Raw genomic sequence first — 15,812 nt, 5'->3', positions numbered from 1 at the left:
GATATGAAGACTTTTGTTTTCGTAGTTTCTTTCTTCTTATTTTGAGTCATAGTAAAAACCGTAATTTAAAGGGGGTCTAGGTGAATCATAGTTCACATTTCCAAAGTGATGCTCAAACCTATACATACACAAGATGCTTCGAGTGAAGCCTTTGGAAATCTCCGGAACAGCTGACGCATTTGCTAGCAATAGTGGCGAAGTTCATCTGGTCACTGAAGAATTTGGTTAGGCTGAGGAGTTAGGACTTCACCAGTGTGATCTGCCTTTCGTGAGGAAATTGAGTGCCCGACGAATTTGAGAGTTCAAATTCTGATAGTTGCTATGCTGCGGGCCAGCTGTCGAGTGGATCCTTATCCTAACAACGGTCATATCAGAGAAGGGCATTTATGACAATTCATGTCTGGTTGCCCCGGACTATAAATAGCCCCCCCCCACACACAACCACATGTTAGTTGGCTGCTCAGAGAGAACTTGACACTTGTCATTTGAGAGCAACCCATCCTTAGAAGACTTTGAGAGAATCCTAAGTGAGGAAAAACCCAGAGCCAAAGTGATTGAGCATCACTGAAGAGATTGATCTGTGTGATCCGACGCCTTTTACCTTTGAAGGCTGTCATTCTTCTAGATGATTAGGCATCATGTTTTGGGCACCCAAGAGTCATTGTGGTGTGTCAGTGAAAAAGTCTGTGAAGGTTTTCGAAGTCTACCTCGAAGACTTACCACAAGTGATTGGGCAAGGTCTAAGTAACCTTAGATGAAGAGGAATACGGTGAGGACTGTGTGTCCTCTGAGTTTGTCTCAGCTGCCTCAACCAGATGTATAGTTGATACAACAACTAGAACTTGTCTACCAAATCATTGTGCCTTCACCAAACAACTTGGTTTCAAATTCCTCACCCTTCCCTTACATTATTCTGCTGCTGAAGAATTTGTGATTTACTTTCCAAAGAACTTGAAGTGAAGACTTTCATCATGTTGTATTCTATTTCTTTAGTTCATCTTCCTTATTCTTGTATGACTATATGATTGCATGTTCTTCATCTGTATGTATCTTGTATGCATGCTTTTCATTTCTGTGATGAATTAGTTCCCTCGTGTATCTATTTCTTCACTCTGATCTTTGTTAAATTCTTCAGAGTTTGACGAATTTCAAAAAATCTCGCTTTCACCCCCCCTTTGGGAGTTGTGGAGGATATAGCTACTAAGTATAAACCGGCCAGGAGGGTCCGGTTCACCCTTGAATATGTTAAAGCCCATGAAGATCCAGAAGATGGCGCTTTACTAAAGAAGCATAGAAGCCCGAAGCCCAAAGGCGGATTAGGGCCCATAGTGGTAAACCGCCATGACTATGTAAACTTGTAATATAAGTTAGGAAAGGAGAGTCCGAGCCAGACACTTTGTATGAGTCGGCCTCGGGGCTCTGTAAACCGGCCGGGCGTCAACCTGTGTATATAAAGGGGCGACCCGGTGGCGGTTTAGGGAGGACAGACAACAACTCGAGACTCAGGCAAGCGTATTCCGCTCCCTGATCATCGAAACCCAATCAATCCCATCACAAATAGACGTAGGCTTTTACCTTCATCGAAGGGGCCGAACTAGTATAACTCCTGTGTCCCTTGTCCGGTTTAACCCCTTCAAGCTAACCCGTTGCGATGGCTCCACGACTAAGTCCTTTCACGAGGACATCTGACGTGATAATTCCACGACAGTTGGCGCCCACCGTGGGGCTATCGTACGATGGTGTCGAGTTCTTGAAGGGCTGCTCTGAAGGACTTAAGGGGTACGTGATCGGCCGGATGACCAAAAGTCGTCCCGGCAAGCTTTACATCGACGGCAAAGGATGGGGCCCCGAGGCCAGCTCAATCGAGTACGGGTACCGGGTCCCCTTCGGCGGAATTCATGTCTTCATTGGCAAGATCGGCGAACCAGGCCCTGAGCCGGACATCTACACCGACCTCGTCGAGACGGTTCAGCGTGCGAGTCCAGCCCGGGTTACACCCGCCGTGAAGCGTGCATTCGTGGGATGTGTCCATGGGATCGGACCTGAACCGGTGTCTGAGGGCGACACGGCGGTATATTCCGACGGCGAGTCATCCACTGGCGAAACCGAGTCCTTGTACCAGATTCATGACGGTATGCCCGAGGGATATTCCGATGGCAACAGTATTCCGGACCTCCCTGAAGCGCCGAGCCGGGTTGCTATTTACATGGCCGGCACGCAACCTGTGTTACAGTCTTCATCGACCGCAGCAATGACTACCGGATCAGCGGCCGCGGCAGGTACCTCGGCGCGCCGGCCGGCGCAGGTTCTCTCCGGTTTAATGGACGCTTGGGCAACCTTGTTAACCGCGACAGTCACCCTGGATATGCAGAATCAGCACAATGCGGAAGTTGCGAGGCTGAAGGAGCAGATTACGCAGGCTAAGGCGGACCTGGTGGCTGAGGATAGTAGGATGGCTGAGGAACAGGCCGCTTTGAATGCTCAAGCACAGCAGATACAAGCACAGAATTACCGGCTCATGCTGGACCGGACCGCGTCAGAGGAGGTGTTACGAAGGAAGTATCGGTCGCGCCTGCCGCCGGTTTACGAAGGGTTAAATCTCTTTCAGACCCCAGGCGCTAGGCCGAGCAATCAGGAAGCCGCAGACCGAGCCGAAGCACCGAGGATCGCCCCGGATCAGCCACGGGCAACGGAGCTACCCCGACGGACAGTTAACCCGCCACAGTATGTGCCTACACCACCGGGTCACTTTTCGAGCCCCCTGGATAACATGATTGCTGCGGCTTCACGCTTGGCAGCCATTCCAATGGAAGGAGATTCAATAGAGGCAGTTGAGACACGGCGGGCGAGAGATCTTCTTCAAACCGCCGTAGTGCAGCAACAGGCTTATTCATATAGCCGGGACAGGATCCATTCAACCCCTCGTCCGAGCCCAAGTTATAGCAGGCAGATGGACGAACCAGAGGTGTCTAGCAGCGCGCGGCGTCGCAATTCCCAGGAGGTAGTGGACCATGGCAGGGCTCGAAGGGATGGCGCTTTGGATCGTTATCAACCCGCCCCGGTTCAGCCAACAGTGTCGGTTGACAGAGGCACCGGGCTTGCTTTCAGTTCCTGGGGAGTACCGTGCCTTATTCCGGCTCTCCGTAACGTGCGTCTGCCCAAGGATTTCAAGGGACTGCGCAAGGTGCCTAAGTATACGGCGGATCAGCCGCCTGAGGCGTGGGTCAAGACTTATGAGATGGCAATGGAGATGCTGGATGTGGATGAAGTAGCTTGTGCAAAGTACTTCACGATGATGTTGGAAGGACCAGCCTGCACTTGGTTGAAAAATCTGCCAGCTAATTCCATCGAGTCATGGGATCAGTTGAAGGCCCGGTTTATAGCCAATTTTAAGGATACGTGCAAACAGCCCATGTCCATTATAGATCTGGATGCTTGTGTTCAGGGTGAGAACGAGTCCACAACTCATTGGGTGCGCCGGGTCTCAGAAGTTTTGCACTCGTCCGACCGGATTAACGCTGGCCAAGCGATTATCACGCTGGAACGTAATTGCCGGTTTAAGTCACTGAAGGAGAAGTTGGGACGGCTCAAGCGCCACTGCAACGACCTGGGAACCCTCATGGCAGCCTTGGTAAAATATGCCGATTCTGATAATACCAAGGATCCCGATTATGATAATGAGAAACCGGAGAAGGGAAAGAGGAACGGCAGTGCGAAGGGACAACAGCACAACCAGGGAGGCCATGGGAATAATGGTAAGCGTAAAGCGGATTCAGATTTTGTGGCTAATGCTAATGTGCAGCGTCGTAGGGGTAAACCGCCCCAGCGTGGTGGGACGATGAATCTGGAGCGCTTGTTGAATCAGCCCTGTCCAAAGCATGGAACCAAAGAAGTCCCTGCAACACATCTCTGGAAGGATTGCAACATCATGAAGGAGTTCAAAAATTCTGATCTCTTCCGGTATGTTCAGGGCCCGTTGGGCGGTTCAGGTCCAGGTTTTCATGGTGGCGGCGGTTCAAGCTTTGGGTTTCAGAATAATCATAGTAACCAGAACAACCAAGGTGGTAATAACCAACAGAGTGGTCAAGGGAATCAGCAGCAGTCGGGTTACCAGAGTCACCCGAAGCAGCTGAATGGTGGACAATATCATGTATTCACCACTAGTCTGTGCAAGCGTGATCTGAAGCTGCATAAGAGGGCAGTCAATGCGGTTGAACCGGCAGTTCCACGCTATCTGCGCTGGTCGGAACAACCTATCGTGTGGAGTAGGGAGGATCATCCGCCCCGGGTTGACAATCCGGGTCAGCTAGCTCTGGTGGTGGCACCTCAGGTGGGAGGTTACAAGTTCACCAAAGTACTTATGGATGGAGGAAGCAGCATTAATATTCTGTATTATGAGACATTCCGTCAAATGGGGTTGACAGATAAGAATCTTAGACCGTCCAATACTGTGTTCCATGGCGTGGTACCAGGAAAGTCGGCATATCCAGTGGGCAAGATTGCCTTGGAAGTTGTGTTTGGGGATGAACATGATTCCCGGTCTGAGACATTGACTTTTGAGGTGGTGAGAATCCAGAGCCCGTATCACGCACTGTTCGGACGACCGGCTTATGCAAAATTCATGGCCAGGCCTTGTTATATTTACTTGTAGCTCAAGATGCCGGGTCACAAAGGAACCATCACGGTTCATGGAAGTCAGAAAATCGCTTTGGATTGCGAAGAGAGTGATGCGGCTTACGCTGAGTCGGTTTGTGCCACAGAGGAGTTAAAGTTTTACAAGGAGAATGTTGATCCGGCTGATATGACCCCTCTGAAGAAGCCCACCACTGAGCATGACCCAACCCTACACTTCAAACCGGCTGACGAGACGAAGCTTGTTGACTTTGTACCTGGCGATTCATCCAAGCAGTTCAGCATCAGCACCAATCTGGATCCAAAATAGGAAAGCGCGCTCATCGAGTTCATCCGTGAGAACCGGGACATCTTTGCATGGAAGCCTTCTGACATGCCAGGTGTACCGAGGGAACTCGCTGAGCACACTCTTAATATTGATCCGAAGTTTAAACCGGTCAAGCAATTTCTTCGTCGCTTTAATGAAGAGAGACGCAAGGCAATTGGGGAGGAGGTAGCCCGGCTGTTGGCTGCTGGGTTTATCGTTGAAGTGTTTCATCCTGAATGGTTGGCTAATCCGGTGCTGGTTCTTAAGAAAAACGGGACTTGGCGTATGTGTGTGGACTACACGGACTTAAATAAGGCTTGCCCGGCCGATCCTTTTGCTCTCCCGCGTATTGATCAGATCATTGATGCGACGGCGGGTTGTGAGCGCCTGAGTTTTTTGGATGCTTACTCAGGGTACCATCAGATCAAAATGGCAGTTAAGGACCAGGAGAAGACAACTTTCATCACTCCCTTTGGAGCCTTCTGCTATGTTTCTATGCCCTTTGGGCTCAAGAGTGCTCAGGCAACTTATCAGCGTTGTGTGCAAAATTGTCTTCACACGCAGATTGGGCGTAATGTTCATGCCTATGTGGATGACATTGTGGTGAAATCCAGGGAAAAGGAGACATTGATAGCTGATCTCAAGGAGACGTTTGACAACCTCCGGGTTTACAAGATGATGCTTAACCCGGATAAGTGTGTCTTTGGTGTTCCGGCAGGCAAGCTGCTCGGTTTTCTTGTGTCTAACAGGGGCATTGAGGCTAATCCGGAAAAGATCAAGGCAATCACATCCTTGGCTAAACCGACATGTATCAATGATGTTCAGCGTCTCGCAGGCCGGATTGCAGCCCTCAGCCGGTTTATCAGTCGTCTGGGTGAGAAGGCCATTCCCTTGTATCAGATGCTGAAGAAGACGGATGATTTCGTCTGGAGTGATGCGGCCAATGCGGCCTTTGAGGAGTTAAAACGGCAGTTGATTGAACCGCCAGTTCTCGCAGCCCCAGTTGATCATGAGCCTTTACTATTATATGTGGCTGCTAATGCCCGAGCGGTCAGTGTGGCAATTGTGGTAGAGCGTAAAGAGGCTGGGAAGGAGTATCCGGTTCAACGACCAGTATACTACATCAGTGAAGTTCTGATCGAATCAAAGCAACGCTATCCGCATTGGCAGAAGTTGGTGTATGGGGTTTTTATGGCCAGCCGAAAGCTCAAGCAATATTTTCAAGGTCACCCCATCACAGTGGTTAGTTCTGCTCCCTTGGGCGATATCATCCAAAACAGAGAAGCAACTGGCCGGGTTGCCAAGTGGGCAATTGAGCTTGGTCCACATGGTTTGAAATATGTACCTCGAACAGCCATCAAGTCTCAGGCTCTTGTGGACTTTATCAATGATTGGACCGAGTTGCAAGCACCGGAAGAGAAGCCGGATAATACGTACTGGACTATTCATTTCGATGGATCAAGGCAGTTGGAAGGCTCGGGGGCTGGAGTTGTCCTAACTTCCCCTCGCGGTGATAAAATTTGCTATGTCCTCCGTTTGATGTTTCCTTGTACTAACAATGCAGCTGAGTATGAAGCTCTACTTCATGGTCTCCGTGTGGCTAAAGAGATGAACTTAACTCGAGTTCGTTGTTTCGGAGATTCTGATCTAGTGGCTCAGCAAGTTTCTGGTACTTGGGATTCTAAGGATCCACTCATGGCGGCTTACAGGCGTGAGGTAGATATTGTGGCGGGTCACTTCAAAGGTTACCAGGTGGAGCATATTGATCGGCGCAAAAACGAAGCGGCAGACGCTTTGAGCCGACTTGGATCTCAGCGTAAACCGGTACCTCCTAACACCTTTTTAGATATCTTGCATAACCCGTCTGTTAAATTGCCAACAGAAGAGGATCTGGCTGTTCCTGATCCGGAGGCGCAGCTGGTGGCCGCTTTACACGTCGTGCCGGATTGGACGGTTCCATATCTGGCATATATGAGCCGGGGTGAGCTACCAAATGATCAAGTCCTGGCCCGACAGATAGTCCGGCGCTCTAAGTCCATGGTTATTCACAATGGCGAGTTGCACCGCTGTAGCGTTTCAGGCGTATTTCAGCGTTGTGTTTCTCCGGAGGAAGGCCAAGCGATCCTCCGGGAAATTCATGAAGGGGATTGTGGTCATCATGCCGGTTCAAAGTCCCTGGTTGCAAAAGCTTTTCGTCACGGGTTTTACTGGTTGACAGCTCATGCTGATGCGGAGGATCTGGTAAAGCGATGTGATGCTTGTCAAAAAATTTCACGCAGAGCTCATGTTCCGGCTCAGGAGCTACGGATGATTCCCATCACTTGGCCTTTTGCTACTTGGGGGCTTGATATGGTGGGACCCTTTAAACGTTCCCGGGACAAGAAGACCCACCTGTTGGTGGCAGTTGATAAATTCACCAAGTGGGTTGAAGCGGAGCCTGTTAGCAACTGTGATGCAGCTACGGCGGTTCAATTTCTCAAAAAGATTATTTTCCGTTTTGGCTACCCACACAGCATTATCACGGATAATGGTACTAACCTCTCCAAAGGTGAGATGGAGGATTTCTGTCAGAGAGAGCACATCCGGCTTGACCTAGCATCTGTGGCGCACCCTCAATCCAACGGTCAAGCAGAGCGAGCTAATCAAGAAATCTTAAAGGGTCTTAAACCCCGGCTCATGATTCCCTTGAAGCGGACGCCGGGTTGTTGGGTGGAAGAATTACCTTCTGTGTTGTGGAGCATCAACACCACCCCCAATCGATCAACAGGATACACGCCTTTCTTTATGGTCTACGGGGCAGAGGCGGTTCTCCCAAGTGATATACGTCATGATTCGCCCCGGGTTGCTAATTACGTTGAAGCGGACAACGAGCAAGCCCGCCAAGAGGCACTGGATTTGCTAGATGAGAAGCGGGATATGGCTTTGGCACGCTCGGCGGTTTATCAACAAGACCTGCGGCGTTATCACAGCCGCCGGGTTAGGACAAGAGCCTTTCAAGAAGGTGACTTGGTGCTCCGGCTTATCCAGGATCAGACCGGCATACACAAATTATCCCCGCCTTGGGAAGGACCCTTTGTGGTCAGCAAGAATCTGCACAACGGATCATACTACCTCATTGACGTTCGAGATGACTCACGCAAATCTGAGGAGGAGACCCGGCGGCCCTGGAACATAGCTCTCCTCCGGCCTTACTACACTTGAGCCACAGGCTCTTTTTTATGTACATATTTTGACAATGTATATATTATCATCAATAAATAAATCAGCATCCTTGCTTTAAAGCGGGGCCTCTGCTGTTTTTTCTCAAATATTCTTTGAGCTACATGGGGGTTTCAGCTGACAAAGCAGAGTACTACCCGTTAAACCGGCTATCACGCCACAAAGCTTGGGAGCTTCACACCCAAAGGGCCAAAGAGAGTTTCGATGCTATGCACAACTCAAACATAGGCACCTAATGAGCATAGCTCATCACCACAAAGCTTGGGAGCTTCACACCCAAAGGGCCAAAGAGAGTTTCGATGCTATGCACAACTCAAACATAGGCACCTAATGAGCATAGCTCATCACGCTACTTGGGGGCTCCTTGGTCCAATACCAAGAAGTTTGAATGGACCCTTGTAGCTGGGTATCGACCCACGGATTGGAAGCCTGGTACATTTACCTAAAACCCCGGGTTAACCTGCCTTCATCAAGTAAGACACTCCTATCCAGGTCATCCTGGCACGGCCCTCCGAACGTTTGACAGTTACTCTCCTTGAGACCCTACACTTGTCAAAGTTAAAACGGTGATTGGTTAGTTGGAGGTCCATCTTAAAAGGCTTTGTTAAATGGTTCAACTCAGTGGCCTGGCAGCCCACAAAAAGCCTCGCATTTGGGCCTGGCAGCCCCCAAAAAGCCTCGACTACACGGTTTTCATTTGAGTTTTGGCTGCATTTTATGTTAAACCGATTTTTCTTGGCTTGATCAGTCATCTTCTTCGCCCGGTATTCCTTAAACCGGCTTGGTTTGCAACTACACGTTGACAGACCTTCATTTTAAACCGGAGTTTCTTAACCCGGCTTGGTGTTGACTTCCTGTCAACAGCCCGGATCATCTGGCGTGAATCATCACCCGGTATGACTTAATCTACGACATCAGAAAATGATGGAGATACAAATAATTCAGATTTGGGTTTTTTCACCCTTATCGGAATTCAAGTTGGCCAGCCAACTAACCAGGGATCTTATATTACCGGTATGTATAATTTCATATTTTTATAATTTGATTATCCATCCGGCCTATTTTGGGCATTATGACCCGTCCGGCGGTAAACCGCCAGGACCCTTTGTCTTTTTATGAATACAGGAATTGCATATTATGATACTTGGAACAAAATTGACATTGATATGGCGGATCCACGCAAAATATCTCTTGCACGATGGCAGCAGATCATCATAAGTTTTTTGCTATCCTATTACACGGCACACCAAGGCCCAAAATATGGAATTATTCATGGATCGTTCCTGATATATCAACCGCCTTGACAGATTAAGCTTCATCACCGGGTTGACATGAGGTAGATGGGTCATCTGGCATCGGTTCAGCCTCCTCCTCATCCACCGGCTGGAAGTCATTGGTGGTCCAGTCAATCCGGGTCAAGGCCTGAAAGACAGCCTCTTCACTTGTAAGCTCAGCCAGATCAACGTCAGGGGGCGTAAGTGTGCTTATGGATTGGAGGAATGAGATTCTGAATTCAGGAATCACAGCTTCAACCCGTTTGTTGTTTGCATCATAGAACGATCGGTGAACCGTCAGGTTCGCCTCTTCTGCTAGTTGACTCACCAAAGGACGCATCTCCCTTGTTATCCGTTTGAGGGCGTCATTGTCAAATTCTTCGCCATTTTCTTGTGCACTGGGGAAGCCTTTGGATATATCAGCCGGATCAAGATCAGCTATCCATGCCTTGGCTCGAGTCGGCGCCAGCAAAGCGCCTGCCCGAGCAGCGGACCGCTTCAGCTCTTCTATTTGCGCTGGCGTCATTGAGAGACGATCCAGTGTATCTTTGATAAGTGTTGGTGCCGCATTATCATATGAAGTTGCGCATATAACCCGTTGAGCGCCGGTATACAACTGTTCAATCAGTGTATATGCCGCTTTAAGCTTCTTCCGCATGTCAGAACCTAGGTGAGCGATGCGACTCCCTATATCGGTTCAGGAAATACATGTTAAAACGATGAAATTTCAAAGGGATACAACTTTTGGCAACCACTACTTACCAAATATGGCAGAGGTCATGGCATTGATTTGGCGCTTCAGTCCAGACAATTCTTCTGCCACCGGTTCAAGAGCCGCTTCAGCAGTCTCCGCCCGCTTCACCAGTCCGGCCTTCTCGGTGTCCCAGTTGGCCCGTTCAGACTTAAACCATTCTTTAAGCTGCTCCATGGTGGTCAAGGCGGTTTTCAGCTCCTCCTTGGCCTTGGTGGATTCTGTTTGTTGGGTTTCAAGATTTGCTCGAAGATCAGCAATTTGCGAGATTTGTTGATTTATTTCACTCTGCAACAGTAAGAGAGCATGTTAATATCTTTTCAAAGTCCCAAGCATATAACCAGTTATACACTCGGCACTTGGGGGCTAATGCGGATCATTTTTTATGCGGGTATTTGAAGTCCCAAGGATTAATACAAGTTTTAATCCTGGCACTTGGGGGCTAATGTGTGTTTGATCAGACATAAAGAAAATTTCACAAGTTACCGCATGAAGTATATGAAGTCCCGGTTTGACTTTTTCAAGACAAACCGGCCCTTGGGGGCTACAATGCACTGAAGGTACAGAACAAGAAGCAATAATGTTTACCTCATAGCGCTCCTTCATCAGATTTACTAAACCGGCTTCAAAGTCGCGGCTTGTATACAGCCGGTTCAGAAAGCCGGAATGAAGATCTTGAGCAGTGAGATCGGTATAAGCAGACAAATCAGTCTTCCCTTTCCCCTTGTTCATGGCAGCAAATTCATCCTTAGCAGTGTGCTTTGACAGAACAACCGGATTACCAGGGGCGTTATATGCAGTGCCTGTAACAACAACGTCATCATCCTTGGCCGGGCTGGAAGAATCAATATTCTGAATAGGACTTGGTACTTTCGTGGAAGGGCTTGGCGGTTTGATAATTGGACTTGGCGGATCAGCAATTGAGTCCCGTTGTTCCATTGCTGGGCTTGGCGGAGCAGGAGGATGTGAAGTGTCAGCTTCTGCAGTCGGTTCAACTTCTGGCGGATTAGCATTACCATCTTGATTCGGCCCAGCAGAGCTGTCCATGGCAACTTCTGGGTGTTCGTCCTGATGCTCGGGCGTCTTTTCCGGATCAACTTCAATAGTAGGGTCGCTGGTCTTGGCCTTCTTGCTTAATCGAGCTTTGGCGCTATAACATCAAAGGTTAGAGTATGGTAAACCGACAAATAAAGTTATAAATCAGGTAACACTTACCCAGCGACAACTTTGAGAGGAGGCAATTGGGTGGTTGACGAACCGCCAGACGAGCTGGAAGAAGCCTGGTAATTCGGGTCAGACGGATTGAGAGGGCATCGGAAGAAACCTTTTAAAGGATATTGTTTTTCAGGAGAACAAATCACCTCTGGACGGCGTTTCCGGGAGGGTGTATCAGCTAAACCGGACGAAGTGATTTGTTGACCACTATGCCGGGTTGTGCGACGTTCTTCCGCTTGTCGTTTCTTCAAAGAAAATTTTGGATCCAAATGAGCAAGGGGGTGAGATTGTTTTACTTTCCGGAATGTACGGCGAATTCTTTGAACTGGCATAGGATCTGAGTCGGAAGAAAGAAGAATTACCTCAGCATGATCTGCATGGCTGGCCTCAGCGTCATCCTGAAGAGGGTCATTGTCAATAATATATACGAAAAAGGACCCAAGTGAGTCAAGTTCTACCTCAGCATCTGATTCTTCCTCCTCCGGCGGATCAGAAGATTCGGCGGTTTTCTTCTTTCCAGGCTTCTTGGTGGCCTTGGTTTTTACACGAGGAGCACGGGCCAGTTTAGTCCATTTCCGGAAAGAGCTATTGGCCTGAGATTGAGGCAGAGAAAGGTTAGTAGACAGTTAATACGGAAGCAAATCAGTGAAGTATGTACATGAACTTACCGACGGCGGTTTATTGGAGACGTAAAATGGAGCCAAACTGGTTTGGCTACATGTAGAGACCGGTTCATCAAGCATCTTCTTTACACATTTGGTGATTTCAAGGTCGGTCATTACTACTTCATGATATCGTTGAGGGTCTTTTACATTGCCAGTATACTCATGCATCAATTCGGGGCGGCGGCTCAAAGGCAGAATGCCCCAAGAAACCCAACAGCAGACAAGATCAATGCCAGTTAAACCGTTGGCCATCAGAGCCCGGAGCTTGGTGAGTTGAGGAGAAAAATTCTCCCGTTCTGCGGCGGTTAAACGTGGAGGCATTGGGTGGCCATTGCTAAGACGATGAGGGCGGTAGCCCGGCAAGGGATTTTCTCCATCAGGAGCAGTGTTCCGGCAGTAAAACCAGGTCTGGTTCCAATCTTTAGGATGGCTATGATGTTTGGCATGAGGGAAATCAACTTCTTTCCTTTTTTGAATTGACACGCCACCAAGCTCTATGTTGGGGCCATCTGAGAATTCTGTGCGGCGGTTCAGATGAAAGAAATCCCGGAATAATTCCACGGTTGGCTCTTCTTGAAGATAGACTTCGCAGAATACTTGAAAGTTGCATATATTTGACACAGAGTTTGGACCAATATCTTGCCGGTGGAGTTGGAAGCTTGCAAGGACATCCCGGAAACTTTTTGATCTGGGCGGACTGAATCCCCGATCTAAGTGTTGCATAAAAACAATCACCTCTCCTTCTTGAGGTTCAGGTGGACATTCCGATTTCGGAACTCACTAGTGGAGAGTCCTCTTTGAGGCTAAGGCACCAGTGGTGACGTAACCATTGATATGTGTCTCTGTGATCCGGGATGGGACCCAATTGCAAGCAGAAAATTGTTTCGACATTCCGGAAAGAGAAACTGAAAATAAAGTGCCGGTTTAAGCTATCTAATTCAGTGTTAAACCGGAGAAGAATATTGTGGAAGTTCAGTTGGCGGTTTAAGAGAGGGATAATGCTATATGGCGGATTGACTGTTAAAGGGTTAAACCGCCTGTAGGTAGAATGGCCAAAATTCGAAATTCTGCTAAGTATTGACAGAAACAGGTTTCACACAATGGTCAAATTTATTTGGATCTACCACACATCTGTAAAGCAGTTTTTATCTGAGTTCTAAAGGAGCTAAATAGAGCAGGGAAGGCCATGTACTCTATAGAGGTAGAAGAACGATCTGCTAGCATTAAAAATGGACGAAGGGTACCTACCACATGAGATCTACACTATTACTGGGTCAAATATTGTTGCGACAGGTGGAAGAACAAAGAAGGATGAAGAACTGTGCGGAAGAACTCAGGAACCCTAGAAACAAATCTAAAGACGGAGGAGAAAGGAAGTTTACCACTACAGATCTACTGCGGAAGAAGGATGACGAAAGTCTGGTCCGTTTCAGGTTGATGCAGCGGCCTTTTTTGATGCAGATCTCGAAGGTCGCGGACGGCGGCGGAGCTCCAGAGCTTGGGCGTCGCGAGGAAGAAGAAGGCAAAAGGGGAAAAGAGAGAAGGGCCCTTGGACCTTATTTATAGAGGAGAGAGTAAAACGGCAGGCGCGGGAATCAAGGAGCCTGAAATGGCAGAATAAGTGTGCCTGTTGCCTGGATTTTCGGGATAACCACTTAGTAAAGGGAATCTTTTTTAATTATTGTTTACAAAGATGATGTCATGATGGACCGTTGCTGCGTTCAGAGGATGACGTCACGGCGGTTTACAAAGTTTCAGGAGAAGACAATATGGCGGTTTACGAAAGTACAAGAAGATGCCTGCAAGGGATATTTGAAGTATTGAAGATTAACATGAACAAATTCAAATCAATCTGGGGCCTAATGTGGAGGATATAGCTACTGAGTATAAACTAGCCAGGAGGGTCCGGTTCAGCCTTGAATATGTTAAAGCCCATGAAGATCCGGAAGATGGCGCTTTACTAAAGGAAGCATAGAAGCCCGAAGCCCAAAGGCGGATTAGGGCCCATAGTGGTAAACCGCCATGACTATGTAAACTTGTAATATAAGTTAGGAAAGGAGAGACCGAGCCAGACACTTTGTATGAGTCGGCCTCGGGGCTCTGTAAACCGGCCGGGCATCAACCTGTGTATATAAAGGGGCGACCTGGCGGCGGTTTAGGGAGGACAGACGACAACTCGAGACTCAGGCAAGCGTATTCCGCTCCCTGATCATCGAAACCCAATCAATCCCATCACAAACTAGACGTAGCCTTTTACCTTCATCGAAGGGGCCGAACTAGTATAACTCCCGTGTCCCTTGTCCGGTTTAACCCCTTCAAGCTAACCCGTTGCGATGGCTCCATGACTAAGTCCTTTCACGAGGACATCTGACATGATAATTCCACGACAGGAGTAAACCCACGCTTTCAATTGGTATCAGAGCAAGGTACTCCCTTTTTCTGTGTGATTTTGGTTTAAGCACTTGCAGTTTTAGTTATGTCGACCGCGGGCATGATCGAGGTCTCTGTTGCGTGCCCCATCTTCAATGGCAAAAACTATCCTTACTGGAAGAATAAGATGTGCATGCATATTGAGGCAATTGACAACGATCTCTGTTCTGTCATTGAGAACGGCGTCCCCACTATAGGCCCTAGCATCAATGCTGCAGATGTGAAGAGATTCAAGCAACTCGACTCTCAAGCAAAGAACATCATATGTGGACATCACAACAAAGGACAATATGGTAGAGTGAGTGCACTGGAAACATCAAAGCTTATCTGGGATAGGCTCTCCAAGGTCAATGAGGGAGTTTCCACTCAACGCGACTCTCGAGTTGATGTGCTTTGCAATCTCTTCAATCCCTTCAAGAGGTTCGACAATGAAAATTCTCAACAAACCTTTCATCGCCTCACTGATATCTCAAATGAGCTACATGCTCTCGGCGCTGCTGATATTAATGACCAGGAGGTGGCGAATAAATTGCTGAGTTCTCTTGACATCTCCTTTGACACCTTGGCCTTGATGATTCAAGAACGTCCTGATTAGAAGTCACTTGATCCCGCTGATATTCTTGAGGGGCTCAATACTCATGAATTTCAGCAAGATGAGAAGAGAGATATGTATGGTCCCAGCTATGGACGACCACGTGCTCTGAAGGCAAAAGCTAAAGCCAAGGCAATTTCTTCATCTAAAGAAGAAGAGTTTGAATATAGTACTGATAGCGCTGAGGAAATTGGCAGAAAACTTGCCATGCTTGTGAGGAAGTTCCAGAAGTTTCCAAGAGGAATCACTTTGGAAAGTCTTCAAAGTATGACTCGAAGAACAATGGAGAAGCTTCTGCTTGAGAATACAACAAGAGAAATTTTCACAAATGCAAGAAGCCAGGCCATTACATCGTTGAGTTCCCCCTCTGGCAAAAGGGCGCAAGAAAGAATAAGTATAGCAAGGATGACGACTCTGATGACAAAAAGAAGAACTCCTCAAAGTCCCATCAAAATCATCATCAAGGAAGAAAAGCACCTCCGACAGAGATCGCACTTTCATTGGGAAGGAAATGGATTCTAAGGAAGAATCTAATCAAGATGAAGCTGAGGAATCTGAGGAGGAGACTGACTCTAGGGTAGGAAGCTTGGCCCTCACCACGAAGTTCGCCAGCAAGTCCATCCTCAACCATGAAGGAAATGGTGACTGCACCAACCCTGAAGACTATGTTGATGACTACACTCCCACCAATTGGTTCATGGCAAGAGGTGCCAAGGTAACATCACAA

This window comes from Triticum aestivum, chromosome 5B, assembly GCF_018294505.1.
Source record: "Triticum aestivum cultivar Chinese Spring chromosome 5B, IWGSC CS RefSeq v2.1, whole genome shotgun sequence".
NCBI classification, from domain to species: domain Eukaryota; kingdom Viridiplantae; phylum Streptophyta; class Magnoliopsida; order Poales; family Poaceae; genus Triticum; species Triticum aestivum.
The sequence above is the reverse complement of the archived record's forward strand: the minus strand, read 5'-3'. Positions refer to the sequence as shown.